Source organism: Lepisosteus oculatus, chromosome 7 (genome assembly GCF_040954835.1).
Source record: "Lepisosteus oculatus isolate fLepOcu1 chromosome 7, fLepOcu1.hap2, whole genome shotgun sequence".
Taxonomy (NCBI): domain Eukaryota; kingdom Metazoa; phylum Chordata; class Actinopteri; order Semionotiformes; family Lepisosteidae; genus Lepisosteus; species Lepisosteus oculatus.
Window position 1 is genome coordinate 32,140,863 of NC_090702.1, and position 19,584 is coordinate 32,160,446.

At 36.4% G+C, this 19,584-nt stretch overlaps 1 protein-coding gene across 2 annotated transcripts in view; it reads right to left on the reverse strand.

The window, feature by feature from the left end:
- The window catches only part of immp2l (inner mitochondrial membrane peptidase subunit 2), a 447,639-nt gene extending 434,966 nt beyond the window's left edge, over positions 1 to 12,673 (reverse strand). For both annotated transcript variants that reach the window (XM_006633412.3, XM_015352689.2), the window contains exon 1: positions 12,623 to 12,673. The gene's annotated coding sequence lies outside the window, so the exon portion shown is untranslated. The remainder of the gene's footprint in view (positions 1 to 12,622) is intronic.
- Between the last annotated feature and the right edge of the window lie 6,911 nt (positions 12,674 to 19,584).

Consider the following 19,584-nt stretch of genomic DNA (forward strand, 5'->3'; position numbering starts at 1 on the left):
GCCTCGTTCTGAATCTCAGAACATGGCGCTGTGATACCTGTAAATTTACTCTATTTTGTGATATAAATTGGAGGTTTTATACGTTACTGTGTACATTTGACTTTTATTGTGCTTTGAAATGCACTCATCAATGTTGATTCTTTCTAACCTTGAAATATGTGAAAAAACTGTTGCAGTTCCCCTTTAATTCTTAATTTATTCCCCATTTTTTAACAAATACAAATGTTAATGAAAAAAAGAATGCAAATTGTTGATAGGCTTGAAAAAGACCAATATGAAAGTCTGAAAGCCTATTGTCATTAAATTGCCTTCACTATGCTGTAAAAAGTATTATTAATAGAACATCAATAGCAGCAAATTGTTTTATAACACAACCTCAATTAAGAATATGGACTTGTTGAGCATAATGATGAAAACTGCAGTGCAGTTTGGTATCATTTTGGTATAAGTCACATAAGAGAATGGGCATAGAAAGTGAACTGCACTCTCCATACTATGTTTTGGACAATGAATATGAAGACTCTGTGTATATCATTTCTTGCTGGATATAAATGGAAGAAATTCTAAAAGTAATTATTTTCCTGTTATAAAATCAGTCTTTTTGCTTCTGTCTTTACCACACCAACACAACTGACTAATTTCCCTGCCTGTACAGTAGTTCACAATATTCAGTTCTTTAGAAATAGTGCATTTACACCTATTTGTCTTCTAGAGATTATATTTAGAAGGGTTTTGAATAATCACTTGACCTTCTCAAAACAGAAACATGAATGTCACTTACTGGAGCAGTGAAAATGTACAGAAAACAAAAGAATACAACAGATACACAAGAATAAAAACGATGTTTGAAACTATCTTCATGGATGTTTTCTCCAAATCCCCCAGGGTGCCTGATTTGACAACAATAGCAGTGCCAGCCATCTCTATCTCTTCTCATTAATCAGTTACTGCCTCATTACAATTCCTCCCTTCATTCTGTGTGTAATTGGTTATGTGTCCGCCAAATCTCCTTACGGGCAAGATGACATACCAGGTTAAGTCTTAGACATTTCACCTCTGAGCATCCAGCAATCAAGTCAACTGAGGTCATATATCAGTCTCAGAGGAGAGCAGATCATATTGCCAATACACAGTTTTGCATTCCAGTACACAGACATAAAATGAAAAGCAAGGCAAAGCACTGTCGTCCACAGAGAATAAAGCATCTCCTCAGCCATCAAGGAGGGGTTTCTTGAAAAAACTGCCTCAAAGCATTTCAAGACCTCTCGATGCCTTGAATGTCGGTATTAAAAAAATCCCTACATTACTGTGCCTATGCCTTACTATGCAGGAATATTGCTACAATTAATAGGGGCTTAAATATAGGCTGTTTGCTTTCTAAAATGCCCCAGACATGAGCCAGTTTAATTCTTCTGTGCATTTTTCCATGGGAGCTAAATTTTAATGTTCACATAACCATCAAGGAATGCATTACAGAACCTTCAATTTCTGAATGTTTAGTACAAAAACAAAACTATTTGACCTAGCTTGAAATATGTCACTGAGCACATTTCATTATGGATAAAAACATTTGTGTGTTTGCGCCTGTGCTAATAACCCTCCTGACGTCTGTTTGTTTTGCATCATTGTAGTGGCAAACGGTTTTAAATTGCAATGCTTCAATTAATCAACAGCTCACTGGTGCCTTTTTGCGAGAAACACATTTTCAATTGATGCATGACTAAGATTTGGTGTTCCTGTGGTGTTGCTAGATTACTTGCTGAAGCATAATGTTTTACTTATTGCAATTTGTCACTTGGCATTTAACTCTTGCAAGAATTCAGAGTGATGTGTGATTTCTAAGTAATATAAAAATTAAAGTCAAAATATATAGCCACAGCCTGAATCTGGACAAATGGGCATAAAATGGATGAGAGTACTTTAAAATGTATTGCTTTGTTGGCATTTGACAACCAACACACACATTTTCTTTTTGTTTAAGTATCCTTCTCGATCATTTTAATTCCATTAAATACATGAACGTTGGGCAAAACAAAACTACTATTTTCTCTTAGACATATCTTAGATGGCATAATAAGACTAAATTAATAGTTTGTATATATTTCATTCTTTACTGAAGCAAGGCACTGCTTCTGTGCTGTAGTGCTATAATATTTTTGCTTTCATATCAAAGTTCAGAGCACTAATATAGATTTTCCTACTTTACTTTATCAACGGGCATATATTTATATAACAATAAGAATAAATAAAGTAGAGATTTGTACTGTATGACTCTTTTATTAAAGCCCATGGTAAAATGTAAAAGTTAATTTACATCTTTAGCTGAATATTTTTTTCACAATCAAATCTTAATAAATTAAACCTTACATTAATACCGTATTTCAGCATGCAGTACATAAAACCAATACATTTCTTATAGATTTTAAAAAAGTCCCATTTTTATACCTTCCTCTCTACTTTAATTTCTGACATCTAGTCCTGCCATTAGTAGCTCTTCTCATAGAAAGGCTTTCTCCCCGATAATAAAAGTCTCACTTAAACACATTCACTGTTGTCACTATTTAGGCTAAATCAATTCCAGTGTCCTGAATCACCCATAATGATGCCACTGCCAAATGCTTAACTCATTTTTGCAATGGATTTATACCAAATACAGCTATTAAAGCTACTCCATAGTAACATGTTCTTTTTACAATACCTGTGGGAAAAATAAGTCTAGAAAACCTACACTGTTGGAGAAGAGCAGAACAAGTTTTATCTGTACAAAAAATATTTTAAGTAATTACATCAACAGATTTCTAATGAGGCTGAGGTCCAAACCTTGCCTTGCTTTGTTCTATTCTTCTAATTAAATATTTTATGTGCTGCTTTTTTAAAATACGTAATTTTACTCAATTCTGATTTTTAAATGGTACAGTAAGGTGAGGGGAAATTGTGAAAAGATCAGTGTTACGCACAGCCAAAATGCAACCAGAGTAACCACGGCTGCCCAAATGGCAAAAGGTTATTTTATGAAAGACTTTAGCTATTTATTTAAGTACGAACTCCCAGTGCAATACATTCAGAAGACGAAAGGAAATTTCTTTAATGCAGTCATATTGGAATGTTCCAATTTCCTCCTTCAGGCATTTTTCTTTTAAATTAATTTTACTAGTGCATTACTGTAAAAGTAAGAACTGCACAATCAAGTCTTGCTATGGGCTGAAGACAGGAATTAATGTTCAGTAAATCCTTTCAGGTTTATAATAAAATTTCACAAACATGGAGCGGAAGACAGCGAGGAATACAATAGTAGGGAAATATCATTTTCTTTAGGAAGGATGGTGCTAAAGATAGAATGGAACTGCACAGTCACATTAAAGATAATCTAGAGCTAAAGGTGCTTAAATCAAGTGAACCACTAAACCCTTTTGAGGCTATTGGGTTAGACTGATTAGTAAAACCTGACAACAGTCTCACTGCAAGCCGCTTTAATAAATGTCTCTGTGACAATATAAAGACTGCCTATGTGTTACTGTAATAATTTAGGATTTTACGTTCCCCCTTCAAGATTAATGAAACTCAGCCAATGGTGGAAAAAAGAATAATAAATATTACATGTATTAAACTATTTAGCAAATATCACAGTAGAAAATTAAAAAGAAAATCAAATTCCTTACATTTAAGTTAAATCAAAAGATTTATTATTTGCAAAAGCTTCATGGAGTTTGTTTTCTCTACGTGTTTGTGTGGCTTCCTTCCTTGTGCTCCTGTTTCCTCCCACAGTCTACAGACGTACTGGTAGGTTAATTGGTTTCCGGGAAAACAGCTCCTTGTGTGAGTGCCATCTCAATAAACGGTATTCCTAATGATGCAAAAGCAAACCCCATATTTTTACCAATATTTCACTGGTAAAAAGGAATTAAAGAAAAGGTTATGTTCATCAGAAAATGGTCATGTCAAGACAATGTAGACCTATCACCAAAACAATATTTGCCTACTTTAACAGTTTCAATATTATCCAGGAGCACTGTATCCCTAAGTATGCTGTTCCATAAGTGACTGGGATACAAGACGTATTTGGTTGGCTAATGGGAACAAGGTCATACCTTAGTAGGACACTTTAGCATAATCAATCAAGCCAACCTGTTTGCTACAGGAAAAACCCTCTGGGCATGGGGACCAAATGCAAATATCACACAAAAGGCAACCCAACAGACAATGAAACATAGGACCCAAGAACTATGAATTACAATGCAAACCACCCAGCCTCCTTCCCACTGGCTTGAGAAGACAATTCTGATATACTGTATGTCTACTTTCTAAGAATCCAGGCCAGCAAGCCTAACATGTACATCATGCGAAAATAATAGAACCAGTTATTACAGACAAGTCAGAATCCATGCTACAAATGCATTGTCAGAAACAGTCAGCACATGCTCCAGGGAGGGAAATGTTGCCTGACAAATCGCCTTGACATTTTTGAAGAAGCTGCAAAATGTCTTGAGAAATGTTTTGCTTATGTAATTGTGTATCTGTATTTTCAGAAAGGCACTAAAAAGATAACACAAAAGGAATTGATAATTGGACTTAAACATATGTGAACAAATGACCTTTTATGTTGATAGTATCAGCACAGGACACAGAAAATTACCTTCAGGAGTTACTATCCCCACAAATTCCAGTTAACTCACTAAGCTTGGCTGGTTCTGGCCTCCTTAAAGTTTAAAGGACCTCACATTGTACATTAGGAGACCAAACCTATCAGCAGTACTGTAGCTCCACATCTTTGGAAAACAGCTTTAAGAAGCTTTAACATTGAAAATACAGCTTCTGTTGATATTTTCAAATCTACCCTTAAAAGTTGTTTTCAATGACCTTCAATTCTTAATCTTAGATTATGTTGGAAGTAGGATCTGACAAGTTTCAATGTAGGGAATGGTGCTTTTCTATATCTCTATACAACATGGAGAGGTAAGCATGCAAAATACTGAATTGTTTAAATTCACAAAAGTACATGGAAAATGAAATTAAACATTAATAAATAAAACGTTCTGCATGCAAAGGAGACACATTTAGGATGTTATCCAGTCAGCACAGAAAAAGCATATAAAGGAGAAAAAACATTAAAGTATTGTGATACATTTATTACTGACACTGTCTAGGAAATGTAGAATAGCATTATAGACAGGATGCTTTATACTGTATATGGGAAAGAAGGTGCAATACTAGACAAGAGAAGTTATAATATCTTAGACCAAATATGGAACTCTGCATGCAGTTGTGTGTTTGTGTCATGAAAGCCATAAGTAAAGTCTAACAGAAAAACAAAAGATTTAGTCTACGAAGTAATGAGGGCTTTGAAGTCAGACTAAAGAAACTTTCTTTTCACTCCAGAAATAGGCTGCTAGGCAGACAGTATATCCAAAACCAAAGTCCCAACTCTACTTATGTACTGATTTTGCAGAAAAACTGTAGCAAAAACTGAAAATGTGGTAGAATACTATGTGAACAAATACAGAAGCTCTTTGAAAGCTGCATACACAATTTTCAGACAAAAAAATTAAATGATTTCTGGCCCAAATATTATCAGACAATTTTCTGTTTAACATTTTGTGTTTACTTTTATTTAAAACTGATAGCACCCCTAATTGTACCTCTTTAAAGAAAAAAATGCTTTGCTGCTATCACATTTTCTGTTTGCAAGTTCTCTAGCAATAAGGATTTGCATTAAAGAGATTTTTTCAACAGCAATTAACAGTGTCAAATTACACCAACTGTAACCATTATGTTTAAATCAGCCAACTGAAGTGTGTATTTCTGTAGCATATGTTGCCTTTGGCATTTAAAAAAATACACACCAGATATGACAGTTATGCTTGATAAAACATTCAATATTACATGTCACAATACAATGTTCTGTGGAAAATAATGTTTTATATACTGTGTGTTATCTTACCACTTAATGAAAGTGAAAAACTGACTAAAAATCCCTCACCAGCTGTGAAACCAAGTGATGGTCTTCTTCCAAGTGATGAATCCATTGCTCACAGTTCTACCCATCCACACTTAAAAAGAGCGCAGCTTCTCCACTGTTTCTGGACTCTGTCATTGCCTTGCCTTCCTCTCGCCATCTCCCTCCTGCACCTCGTCTCTCTACCCAGGCGGTCGTCTACTCGTGTTAATTTTCACATTAGCACGTGCGCCTGATTTCACTGCTTTCTTACATATACTGAATTATTTTACTGTTTTTAAGTTTCAGGAATCAAGGTAATTCCATTCCATTTTTCTATTAATAAAATTTTATTACTTTTGTATATTTAATAATAATTCACATTAATGTCATTGATGAGCGGAAATCCTAACCCCCTATTTTCAATATACTCTAGCATTCACTAACCACAGATTTCAAATTTCATACCTCCATTGAAAACTTCCATTCCATCCCATTAGTCCTTTTCTTATATTGCCAAACAAGCCATTTGATCAACTTTTACTGGAGACCAAATTGTTTTTAATTTGAAAAGGCCAAACAAAACACCCCTTGCAACTTTGAAGCATTCAAACAGTTTTGCAACAGATATATAAAAAAGACGGCAAGTTTTTTTTTGCTTTACATGTTGTAAACATGTTGTAAACTTCCCAAGATGGTCTTAATTGTTTTAATAAGACCCTCAGCACTCATGAAAAGATGTTGAGTTTTCAGGGATGTACTCTCTGAAATTTTGGCTGCAAAAAGGCTTCAGCAGGGAAGACTTCTTATGCACAAAGTTTGAGAAGTTCATGAGGGTCCTTAAAGATGTTGAAGATCATCAATATGTTGCATTCTAAGAAACCCACATGAAAGATACTGCAAGACTGAAGATCAATGGCTATGCTTTGGCTATGTTCACTGCCAAACCAAGACATGGCCCTGCAATCTTCACTTATCAGTCATTCGCCAAACTCAACTGTATAAGCAGACTTCTCAGTCATTGTGAAGGTAGAGTGTACCACTGATAACAATCTACCAGCTTCCAGTACCTGACATAGCAGTCACTCCTGCACCTAGCATTGTACGTTGGCAATTTCAGATGACATTGCACCAGATGGGGCTACCATAAAACAACAGTGCTTTTGAATATCCTTCAGAATAGGCCTTGTTTCATAGATCTGTATCTTGAGTTCATATCAGCCTGGATCATTCCACACAATAAAGAGTACCAACTAAAGCCTAGACCTACACTTGTGCTCAAAGCATAGGAGAAGGGCACCATTACAGGCCACAAGAAGAATCAGAGATTATTTGCCTCAAAGACAACGTCATCTATCATGCAGCTGGGCCTGTGGAAAACTTGTAATACTTTCATCCTCACTCCACTGTTATCAAGGCTTCCACAAGTTATCAAATATTGGACATTTACTGACACCCAAAAACTTCAATGTCATTATCGTTAGAATCCTACACTCTGTTGCCACTCATAACCTCCAGTGAGGCTACAGAAGGTTCTATGTGTCAAGCTGGAAAGTAGCTGAGGTCTGAGCAGCCCTTGAAAGCACTGAGGACAGTTGACTCCGATGCCTCAGTGGTACTCTTGGGGTTACTGGACAAGGCCCACAAAAACAGCAGGAAGCAACCAGTGGTCTAGACTTCATACAAACCATTAAAAGGCTATGAACCTCCTTCACCATGCCAGCAGTGAAGCACCAGCTGCCTAACAAAGGCAGCAGTGTCGGCTCCCCACAGTCAGATTTCACCTCCTGAAGAGTAGCAAGATCCTCCATGACAAGCATCAAAGGTGGAAGGTTCGGGCTGTATACAACAGGAATTTCTGTAAGCAGGACACTCCCTTGTCAGCACCCATCACAGAAGATGAAACCAACAAGGCTATCTTAGGCTTAAGAAAAGAATGAGGCTAGCACTGACAGCATCTTTCCAGAGCTTCTCAGAGAAAAATGGAAGGACATCTCACTGCCCCTTTTAATCACCTTTCCTTTAACTATTTACAATGCATCGCACTCTTCCTGTAAAAGAATACATAAGAGTCACCTGGTAGCTACGTCTGGGTTGTAGGATAGATTCAAACTATTCAGACCCATACTGATAAATGGAGGCTGGTGAAACTCTGGCCTTGTGAGTTGGCACACAGTCAAGCAGCAGCAGAACACCACATCAACAAATAGCTGCAAGAAAACCGCTGCTGTAGCCAAATGTAATGTATACTCTAAAATGTGCAGAAGGAATTAAATATATCCACACCAATCACTTAGTGTATCTCACTGTTCCAGAGGTAATATTAAAACCCACCCCACAGCTGGATGTGGGCCGTTAACAAAATCTCTACTGGCTCCTCAGCTTTCAGAAAGAGAACATACCACGAGTTAGACAACATCTGTACAGAAGAGTCTGGGATTACTACCTTGACTGCTTCTATTATCAACAGTACCAGTATGGTATACCTTCATTAGTCTCAAGCATATGGCTCCTGCTGAAACATGGAGCAGGGCTGCAATCTGTTAAGTGAAGCAAACCCCAATAGGTAAGAAGTTGATTACAACCTGCTTGTTATGTGATGCTTCCTTCACATGAGCTGGGTATACTAATGAGATCCTAAACCATGATTGGATACAGGCTCAGTAGAGCTGTATCATAAAACATTCTTGTACAAAGATCCAAGTTTCTTATCCAATTAATAAATATTTTCTGTTAAATGTCTTATGCTGTAAAACAAGATGTATTAGTTTGCACAATACCATTAATTCTCCTATTATATTTTCATGCTACTGAATTGGTTATTTTACTATGTGTGCTACAACCAGCTGCTTGATCATATATGTGATCACCAACGGGATCAATATTACATTTAAGAATTTGGTTTATCGGAATTGTGGAATGGAGTGTACGGGAAGCACTGCACATTGAGCAACCCTGTCCCAAGGATAAAGACATTTACAGACAAAAGAGTTTGACAGATAAGGAGAGAGAACTATAGAAAAGGATAAAGGAATAGGATCCAGTTAAAGAAAGGGAGTAACTTATTAACAATAATTGCAAACAAAAGCAGAAAAATAATTAGGAAGGAAAATGGAGAGATAAGAAAATAAAACTGCAATGGAGGCTAGCCTAAAATAAATAATATATTTTTTTCAGTATTACAGCAGCAAAAGAACAATAAAGGATAAAGTGTTTCACAGATGATAATGGAAAACGTTTAGTTGAAAGGGAAATGGCTGATATATTAAATATTAATATTTCACTCATGCATTTACCAGGGAAGAAATCAACCACCATATCTCAAGCTGTCTAATGGAAAGAACTGTATTAAATAATATTAGCATATAAGAGGCAGGCATTTTGCAGGTATTAGAAGCACTTAAGATTTAAGACTAAAACCCTCCAGAGCCTGATTGTATTACATCAATTTCACTGAAGGAAACAAGAATTGTATTCATAAACCTTTAACAAAACTCTTCCAATACCCACTCAAGACAGGGGTAGTAGCCACTGACTGAAAAATAACTGGTAGGCACCCATCAATTAAAAGGCATTAGATGTAAAGTTATAGAAAGAAAAAATAGAAAAGGTAGGCCTTGCTCAACTCAAATGTTAGAAGTCTTTCAACATGACACCGCAGTAATGGGTGCAATCAGAGCATATGGAATTGAACACTTAGATTTTCAGAAAGTGGTTCTTCATAAAAGATCTTCTTAAAATTCTGGCAGTAGATATTCAAGGAAATATATTTATTTGGACTGAGTAGTGGTTAATGGACAGAAAACAGTGAACATGTAAGAATACTCAAATTATGACGATGCAATTAATGAAGTAGAGAAAGGATCTGTATTAGTACTATTGCTCTTCTTAATTTATATCAAGTATATTGTACTGGTAGATTTTGGAATCTAGTCAAGTTCACAGGTAATATCAAAGTAAGAAAATCAGCAAACACAGTAAAGGGTACAAAGTAAATTCTAAGAGGATTAAATACAATTCAATACTGAGTAAACTTTGGCAATGGTATTTAATATAGACAAGTGCAGAATGTAGAGACATGCAGCTAGAAACATAGAGACACTAAACTTGGAGAAGGTGTTAAGATAAGCAATGTTATTATACAAGTAAGAAGCATCTCTTACTGACACATAGTACATTACACAATGGCAAAAGAGTGCCAGTGATTGCACCCATAGTGGTAACTTGACATAACATCACAGAGAAGTCCCAGCAAGTCTAACAGTATTTGGTGCCTAGGCATTCATACACCAAATCTCAAAGCCTGACAAGTCTAACAGATACTATTCAATGTGACAGAAACATATTTCCCAGATTTATTCATTAAAATCATTTTAAAACATGTGTTCTGTTATTTAAGTAACCCACTGTATATAAAAGGAATAACAGGTTTTTTACTGCTTGTTGAGAGAGTGCATCTATCTTAGCATGGGACCTTATGCCTGGCCATCCCAGGCATTGTTAAACCACAACAACACACACTGTCATGCAATTAAGATATTCTATCTGATTACTGTGCTGCCCAACATATTTTCCTACTCTGCATGTCAACAGGACCATAAGTCTGTATTAACAGAAATGGCATTATGATGTAAATACACAATGACTCATTGTTAGACTTATATAGCACGCTATACTGTATGTGTTTACACAATGGAGAGTTTTTTAATGCTATTTTTATTGGACATATTTGGCTATTTTTTTCTGAATAATAATTCCACCCATCCATTTTCTAACCTCTTTATCCAATTCAGGGTTGGAGAGGAGCCAGGGCCCATCCCAGCACACTATGGGCGCAAGGAAGGATACACCCTGAACAGGATGCCGGGCCATTATGGGGCACACACACCAAAATTTTCCCAGAAGCCAATTATTGAATTTATGAATTGGATAAAGAGGTTAGAAAAACCTACCAGTATGTCTCTGGACTGGGGGGTCTAAACCTGAGCACCCAACTAAGACCTACGTGAACAAAAGTAACAAAGGTAGTTGGATCTTAACAACACAAAACTAGTAACCAAACACAGCAGGTCCCACTATGTAAAAAAAACAACTTTAAGAAGTACACCATCCAATATATCACTTTCTAATTTTAAAACATCTACAGGCATGAAAATTATGCAGTGATAGATTTCAAATAGTTGATGGTAACCTGTTCAGGCAGAATACATCTTAAAAGCAGTAATTAATAATCTGCTTCATACAGACCATTTTTACAATCATTACTTATGGCATAAATTATTGTGAAATATATGTGACTGATTCAATAATGTGAGAGAACAGTGAGTGTGTGATGCCTGCAAAAATTGCCACTATTACACATTTTATTGTTGTGGCACATGGCAACAAAAGAAATCTAAAAATGCTTTTTTGCAGCTCATATTGAGTTATTACCTGCTTCTTAAAGAAGACATTGTATTGTATTGAATACAAGCAGTAAAATTATTTTTGTGGTTTCTTATTTTTATTTACACTAACCATGTGTGTAATAAATGACAGTCACAGTTAAGCTTTGATAAGATATTTTCGTGAAAATCCACATGATAAATTAAGCTCTTAAGTTTTCAAAGTTATACGAAAAAGTGTACACTCCAGCGATACGGGGGAACCTGTGACTACGAGTTTGTAATAAGGTTGGAACACGTTTAAAGTGCATACACACACCCACTGCATTGCAGTAACCTTACCCATTTCAGTACTTACGAACTGCGTGCACATTGTTAACACGTGTCCATGGAAATTACAGCCGATTGTTTCGTGTCTGATAAGATTCAACTGGTAAAAACTGAAACATCAAACTGCTTGAGAACACAAGTCTGTTTTCCCATGAGTTTCTCTCAATTTCCTGTTAAAAATTACAGTACCACTTTATTTCAGTTGAACATTACTATAAAAGACTTAAAATAACTTTGTCGTTAAACCTTGCTAATTGCTCAATAATTCAATAATAGTACACTCAAATAAGACAACATAATTGAAATGTAAACGTTATGTATTTTATCCGGAAGTCTAAATGAACCGACTTGATAACAATAAGTTTATTTCGGCACACCGGGGTCATACACAACAAAGGTCTCTGAACTTGTACCTTTTTCGTGATTTATCACATTGATAGCATCTATTCTATTTGGGGCGTTTCACTCTTAAATTATATTTTGCAATTAACATTATCTGTAAAACTGTATTTTGCAAAATGTTAAGAATGAAAAACAGTTCAACTTCACAATCTGTAACTCGCTCTTTCATAAATCAATATGCAGTATTTTGCACAGGCTGTGGCCTACCGCTCCAAATAGAAAATGAAGATGAAATCAAACATTTCTATATACAGTATATAGATACGGAAACACAAATGAGTCAGGAGGACATAACAAACACTAAGCAGGTACCGTACAGACCCAAAAGAAACGGAGCCGAGGAAATCACTTTGTATAATACCATTGACTACAGTACATGCAAGAGCAATGTTTACACGTGTATACCATAAATACTGAAGAATCAGAAATCTAATTTCACTTTATGTTTCTTTACGGCAGCAAATGCTTTCCGATGCGGCGTTTGTGCAGCTGACAAGTACAGTTACAACATTTATAGACCAGACTTTTCCCACTACGCTACATTCTTCTGCACAGTACTACCATTTTTACTTACCAATGTACTGGTCGGATCTTCCTCAAGGAGAGCTGAATTTGAGAAAGCTTCTCCCGGGTCCTAAGTCTATAGAAGTTAGGGTACGATGAATAGTGGCAGATTCATGAAAGCAAGACTTTTACCCGAGCACAGGGAAGAAATAATCAGTATATGCGCTGACGAGAGTATATGTAGAACAATTGTGTGTCGGTTTTTCACAAAATAGAAAAATGCTTTTTTTCGTATACAATAGAGGTACTTTCAGACAGATCGCGAAAAAAAAGATTTGATCTTTTTATTCATAAACACTCTTCTACTTTTGCTGCCATATATTAGACCTACTTCGATGTTGGCTAGTTTTCTAGTATTTCAAATATTGATGCATGTCTAAAACCTATGACTTTTTTTATTCAAAATTTTTTTTAAAAGATCAAGATATGCAATATTTCTAGCGGTTCTGTGCCTTTAAATTGCAGTTCCCCGAAGAGCTGTAGAGGTGTCTTGTAATGGTCTTTGGTCACTAAATTGACACTTTACAGACAATAGAACTTAATTGAAGCGCAGCCACTTCTGAATGCCTGGTGTCTTTTGAAATCTAACTCACATCCGAGTTGTTAAATCCAGTACCAGTAACTTTTAAATGACCTTTAATATAAACTGATACTACAGCTGTTCTGAGAAATGAATGTTATGTAAAAGACAGCTATAGAGGCACATAAAAAAGGTAAAGCATTGTGTTCTATAGTCCTAATATTAGACACATATAGTTTGTAATGTATAGTTTGTAATAGAATCTCCAAACTAGTTTTATTATATTTATATTTAAATATTGCAATAAGTTCCAGCTGTCTATCAAGTGAAGGTACTAAAACATTTTCTTTAATGAAGGCTATAGAAATTGTGAGTGATACCTACGTTTATGAATTCATTTATCATTGCGTTCCAACTCATTCTTCACAATATGGTATCAAATGTATATATTGCAAAACGTTGAACTATTAGTGAGACAAATTCAAAGTATCCTCCTGTGTCTCAAGTGGGGTAGTGATGAAACGTTTCTATTTCAAGACGTTTCAGGGATGATATCAATGTTGAAACCAGCAGCCATATCACCCTGGAACTCACAACTGGCAGCCCACTGAAGCTAAGCAGGTTTGAGTCTGGTCAGTACCTGGATGGGAGACATCCTGGGGAAAAACCAAGGTTGCTGCTGGAAGAGGTGTTAGTGGGGCCAGCAGGGTGTGCTCACTCTGCAGTCCATGTGGGTCCGAATGCCCAAGAATAGTGACGGGGACACTATGCTGTAAACAGGTGCCGTCCTTCGGATGAAATGTAAAACTGAGGTCCTGACTCTCTGTGGTCATTAAAAGTCCCAGGGTGACTCTTGAAAAGAGTAGGGGTGTAACCACAGCGTCCTGGCCAAATTTCCCATTGGCCTTACCAATCATAGCCTCCTAATAATCCCCCTCTATGAATTGGCTTCATCACTCTGCTCTCCTCCCCACTGATAGGTGGTGTGTGGTGAGCGTTCTGGTCCACCATGGTGGCTGTCGCATCATCCAGGTGGATGCTGCACAGTGGTGGTGGTGGAGGGGAGTCCCCATTACCTGTAAAGCGCTTTGAGTGGAGTGTCCAGAAAAGTGCTATATACATGTAAGCAATTATTATTATTGAAACAGCATTTATTTTATTTTTACATGAGATTGTGACATAAGTGGTCGTGGTAGCGGAAGAAGCCAGAGGGATGTAGCCGAGCTCTGCAGGACAAGGAATGTATGTTGCAGAGAGGCTTGTTCACGTCAGCATGGGACCTGCAGTAGGATCAGTCCACTTGAGAGCGATTGTTGGGAAAAACAGAAAGTCTTCACATGAGACTAGAAAAATCTGCATGGTGCATCACATGACCCTGACACTCCTGAATGATTTTGATTTTTTATACATACTGTATAGCGTTAACGACTATTTTTCATTTTTATATACATACATCCACTAAAATACCGTGTTTGCGGGAATGCATTTCAAAACTGAAACCTGGAGATCATTATTCAGAACACTCTGTAAGTCAAGACAATCAAAAATTTAAATATGCTTTGAGGCCTCATTTTGCATGCTAATTATTATAAAATTGCACATGTTTTTAAGGGATAGATAAGAAAACCTAAACTGTCTCAAGTGTGCAGCTGTTATGGGACCAAGAGGGAAACCCTATTCCCACATAAGGTGCTGTTTTAATTCAAATACAGCTGATTCTTATTATGTGTGAAATTAATTTTGCAACTGCAGAGTTGCCTCTGGATGCTAATTTTTGCCCTCATTAGTGAAGGTTGAAGGCAAAATCAGCTTTACTGGCCCCCAGGCCTCAATAGTACATTGTCTTGTTTCAATATCAATTCAATTAAATCCTGAACGCTGTTACTTCTAATACTAGTACTGTTGGCAGCTGAACTTCTCAAAATGAGCACTTGTTTGACAATAGAAAAGTATTTTTAAAAAATATGCAAAATACATCCAACATACAGAGAATAGTGCAATTAAAATGCTTTTGATATGCACAATTTTGTTGATTTCTGACCATTCAGTTAATAGAACCATGCATTCTGAAAAGATGTGCTTTTATATAAATCTGTATAACCAGACCTCTTAAGCATCATTCCCACCACCCTATTGTACAGTCAATAGTGGTAAATGTATTTGCTCTAAGGCTTTAACTATGCAAAAATAATAAATTGCACACAGCTCAACAAAAAGTCAAGGCGTCAGATACACTGCAGTGATTTGATAGTTTGACTTTACTTAGACAATTAGAAATTAAATCTGTAAATTGATAGATAATGATAGTGTAATCAATCAAACTTAACTTTTAGCAAAGTGTACAAAGATTAAAACAATAAAAGGCATTTTTATTAACACGATGATTAACTGAGAAATAAACCCAATACAAGAGTAAAGCTAATTCAAGTTGTATGTTGACTGTAGTATTCATTTAAATGTTTGTCACTCTCATTCAATTAGTCTCTATATAAACATAAACCTTCGTAAGCTTAAAGAGGAAATCTCAAGCCTTAGTAGCTGGATACAAGTTGATACTTCTGCTAACCTGTACTTTTTACCTCCTGTGCTTAATATACATTGAGCCATACCCCTCTGGCTCATTGTGGTGATGAGGCAAAATGACAGTTGGCTGCATCATAAAACCCGCCATGTTTCCAAGGACATTTTAGGCAGAAAATGATGATCAAACAAACATGATATGTTTTCATTGATGAGCTGATTAGTTTTTCTGGCCTGATTAATGGATTTATTACAGGTGACACTGAGTGAGAGTGGAGTACAGACGCCTATTGTTCTTAGAAATGCAGGTGGAGAGTTGTTGATTGGGCATTACAGTACAGTAAACCACTGGCAGTATCAGACTGGACCCAGTTTATGCTGGCCTGGTTTGGGTGTTGGAATGTCTGGACATTAAGGTTGTGAGTGTCCTATCTCAAAAACACTCCTACTGTATGTAGCTGGCTTCATAGGAGTTCCTGTTCCTGCATTTATTTCCAAGGTAACAATTTATTCTAGTTGCTTGCTACAACAGTATTGACTGGTAACAGTGAATTTACAAAGGATTCCTCAGTCTGAGTTGTCTCTGGATTGATAAATGTCAGTTTTCAGGAGTAACTACTGTAATCATCTACATTATTCAGTTAAATGTAAATTGTGTGACTGTCATTTTTACTTTTTAATTACTTTATTTAACAATACACCTATATCTATAGGTCCCTCACTCAGGTAGTGAATTTCAAGAAAAGATTCAATCATGAAAACTAAGGAACTTTCAGAATAACCCAGACACTGCCTAGATCAGACTGTTCATCCAATCTTAGCAGCTAGATAGCAAAGAAACTGGTTAGAGATGCAACTGTGAGACCCACAGTGCTACAGAGTTCGATGGCTGAGGTGGGAGAAAATGTCTGTGGATAAACAATATCCTAGTCACACCACAAAGGGGGCCTGTATGGAACTAAAAAAGCTCAAATCCTACACTGGGTTTCCAACAAAACACTTAAGTAATACTGCAAACATTTTTACAGGTCTTGTGGTCAGACGAGACAAAATTGAAGCTTTATGTACTAAATACACAGTGATATTTCAGATGAACATCTAACATAGTGCTTCACTCAGTCAACACTGTCCCTACTGTTAAGCATTGGGGTGGCATTACATAATAATGCTTGTCAACAGGAACTTGGAAGCTTGTCAAGACTGATAGGAACATACTGTAGATGGAGCAAAGTACTATGAAATCTCAGGATAGAGAATCTGCTTCAAATTCGAAACTTGGACACAAATTAACCTTTCAGCAGGACAATGGTCTATAAGTATGAGACTAAAATGACAATGGAGTGCCTTAAGTGAATGAGTGGTGCTGACTTGAATTCTAATCTATGAAAAGACTTGAAAACCGTTGTCCAATAGCAATCCCCAAACAGGTTGAGAGAGCATGAACACATCTGCCAAGAAGAATGGGTAAGAATTAAACTAGATTATAATTACAGAGTGCAAAATTGTTAAATACCTATGCAAAAAGCAGTGGTGTCTGGAATTGCATTGTACTGTATATTCAATAATATCGTCCCACGCAAAGTAGCATTGACTTTAACAACAGTATAATGTCGTCACAATCCTCTTTTTGGGGAAAAAATAATCTAAAGGAACACATGTTCTGCCTTTTGTATACATGAAGTAAAACACCGTGTCAGTAAGCATTCCAGGTTAAACGCGTGTTTGTCGCTGTTTCTGTGACAAGTAGAAATGACGGCTTTCGAAACGTACAGTATGCACTTCTTGATGTGTGTCCTGTACATAGGTGTTTGCCTACTGTTTAAACATTGAACGGAATACATTAACGATGACTTGATAGTATGACTAATACCAACTGTTATTGTCGGTTACACTAAACGGCAAGCCAATAAGTAACAATTAATAAACTGCATAACGCAATAAAACAGAACACGCCTTTATTTTTTTTTCCAAAAAGAGGAGTGTAACGATATTCTACTATTGGTAATGTCAATAGTACTTTCCACAGGACAATTTATGCATAAACAGTACAATGCAATATACAGTATCAATTTAGTAGGCAACATTGTTCACAAATTAACTATTGTGTTTAAACGGAATAATTTCCTCGTATAAACGAGATACTTTTCTTGCATAAACGCAGTAATTTTCTCGTATTAAGGAGTTTTTTTTCTCCGTGGCGCTAATAAGCTTCCGTACTACAGTGCTTCCAGTAAATTTTAAGTTTACTAAATGCTTATGCAATCAACATATTTCAGTTTTTTCTATTTAGTTCTTGATGACATTATTGTAATTTATCTTACCCTTAGACGTTATCTATCTTGAGCATTCAGGTTTGAATGAAATATTAAGTTCAGGAGGAATAACAACCCCCAAGAAAGAGATGCATTTGAGGGTGTTGATTGAATATTTAGGTATAACTAAATTTGGCTCAACCAATTTGGCTGTGGGCCAGCCCACTGCTCACAGGTCAAAAACTAGGACACCCCTGCAGTTAATCCAGGTGTCTGCAAATGTTGAGAAGGGGTGAAGGAGAGATGGGTGAAGAAGAAATTCATGTATTATACTTATAGATTCTCATAATGATCTAAACAAATAATTTCAGAAAAAGATTGTGATTTAGAACTACCGGAGTTAAGAGTCGGCTGTCGTCATCACTCGAATTACAAACTTCCACTGTAAAAAAATATGTGTATGCATTATTTTATTATTGTAAAAATAATTATAATAATTATTTATTATAATTGTGCATATTCACAAGGACAACACAGAAACCGAACCCATTAAAGATCGCTCATATTTTTCTAAAAAGAAAATTGACAGATAATTAGATTTACATCAAATGTCAGTGAAGCAACACGTCTCTGATGCCCCCAATGAATCACCTCTTAAGTGAAAATATTTAGCCTTTTAACATAGAGATAATGACTTTACTTCAGGCATCTTTTTACAGGAATGAACTACTGTGACACGGAACATACTGCACTACTATGTTTTTAAATTATTAACATATGCTACTTTCAAGCCTGGAACATACCGTGATCTTGTACTATAATTACGGTGTTAAAAAAAAAACTGCTATTAAATAATTCTGGTTAATCTTGTTGTGCCAATACCTTCTCAGTTACCCTTTACAGAATTCAAGATATATTAAAATAGGAGAGGGAGATTTTTAATTTGGAGATCTCCATTGAATGAAGCTATATTAATGTTGCTTTTGAGGATAAGGACTAAACTGTCACGCTCCACACTCTAACTCGGAAACGCCGTTCTGTCCCTGTAACATTCCACACTCTCCCTCGCAAACGACGTTACATTCCCGGAACCTCTGCTTCACAATCTCATCCCTGATTGAACCCATCACATTCTCACATGCATCAGATTCCTTAAATTCTCACTCCCTAACCAATCATCCAATCACACCCCTTTCCTTTCAGTATTTAAATCCCCTTCGCACACCTTTTTACGCTCACTATTGAGAAGCCTCTTGTAGTATTCTCCAGTGTGTGTTTCCAAGCCTTTCGAGTGATCTCCCGTTACGAATCTTCTGGTTCCGCCTCTTGACCTCGCCTTTTGGATTTTGGCTTTTGGATTGGTTTTGGATATCTCTCGTTACTGGACCCTCTGCTTCCCTTATCGACCTAGCCTTTGGATTTTTGTCTTTTGGATCGTCCCTTTGCTACTCTGCGTCCGGTGGGATTCCGGTCACGCATAAGGATCCTCCTATTCCACATAGGTTCCTGACAAACTGTACTTACTGTGTGTACCTTACAATATTGTATTATTCCACCTGAAATCTGTAGTGAAATGATTATCACTATCTTCATCATGAAGGCTATTTTAAGGTTTCAGTTTGACCCTATATGGAATCTAGGTTTTAGCAATTTCAGTTTACAAGGAACAAATAATTCATT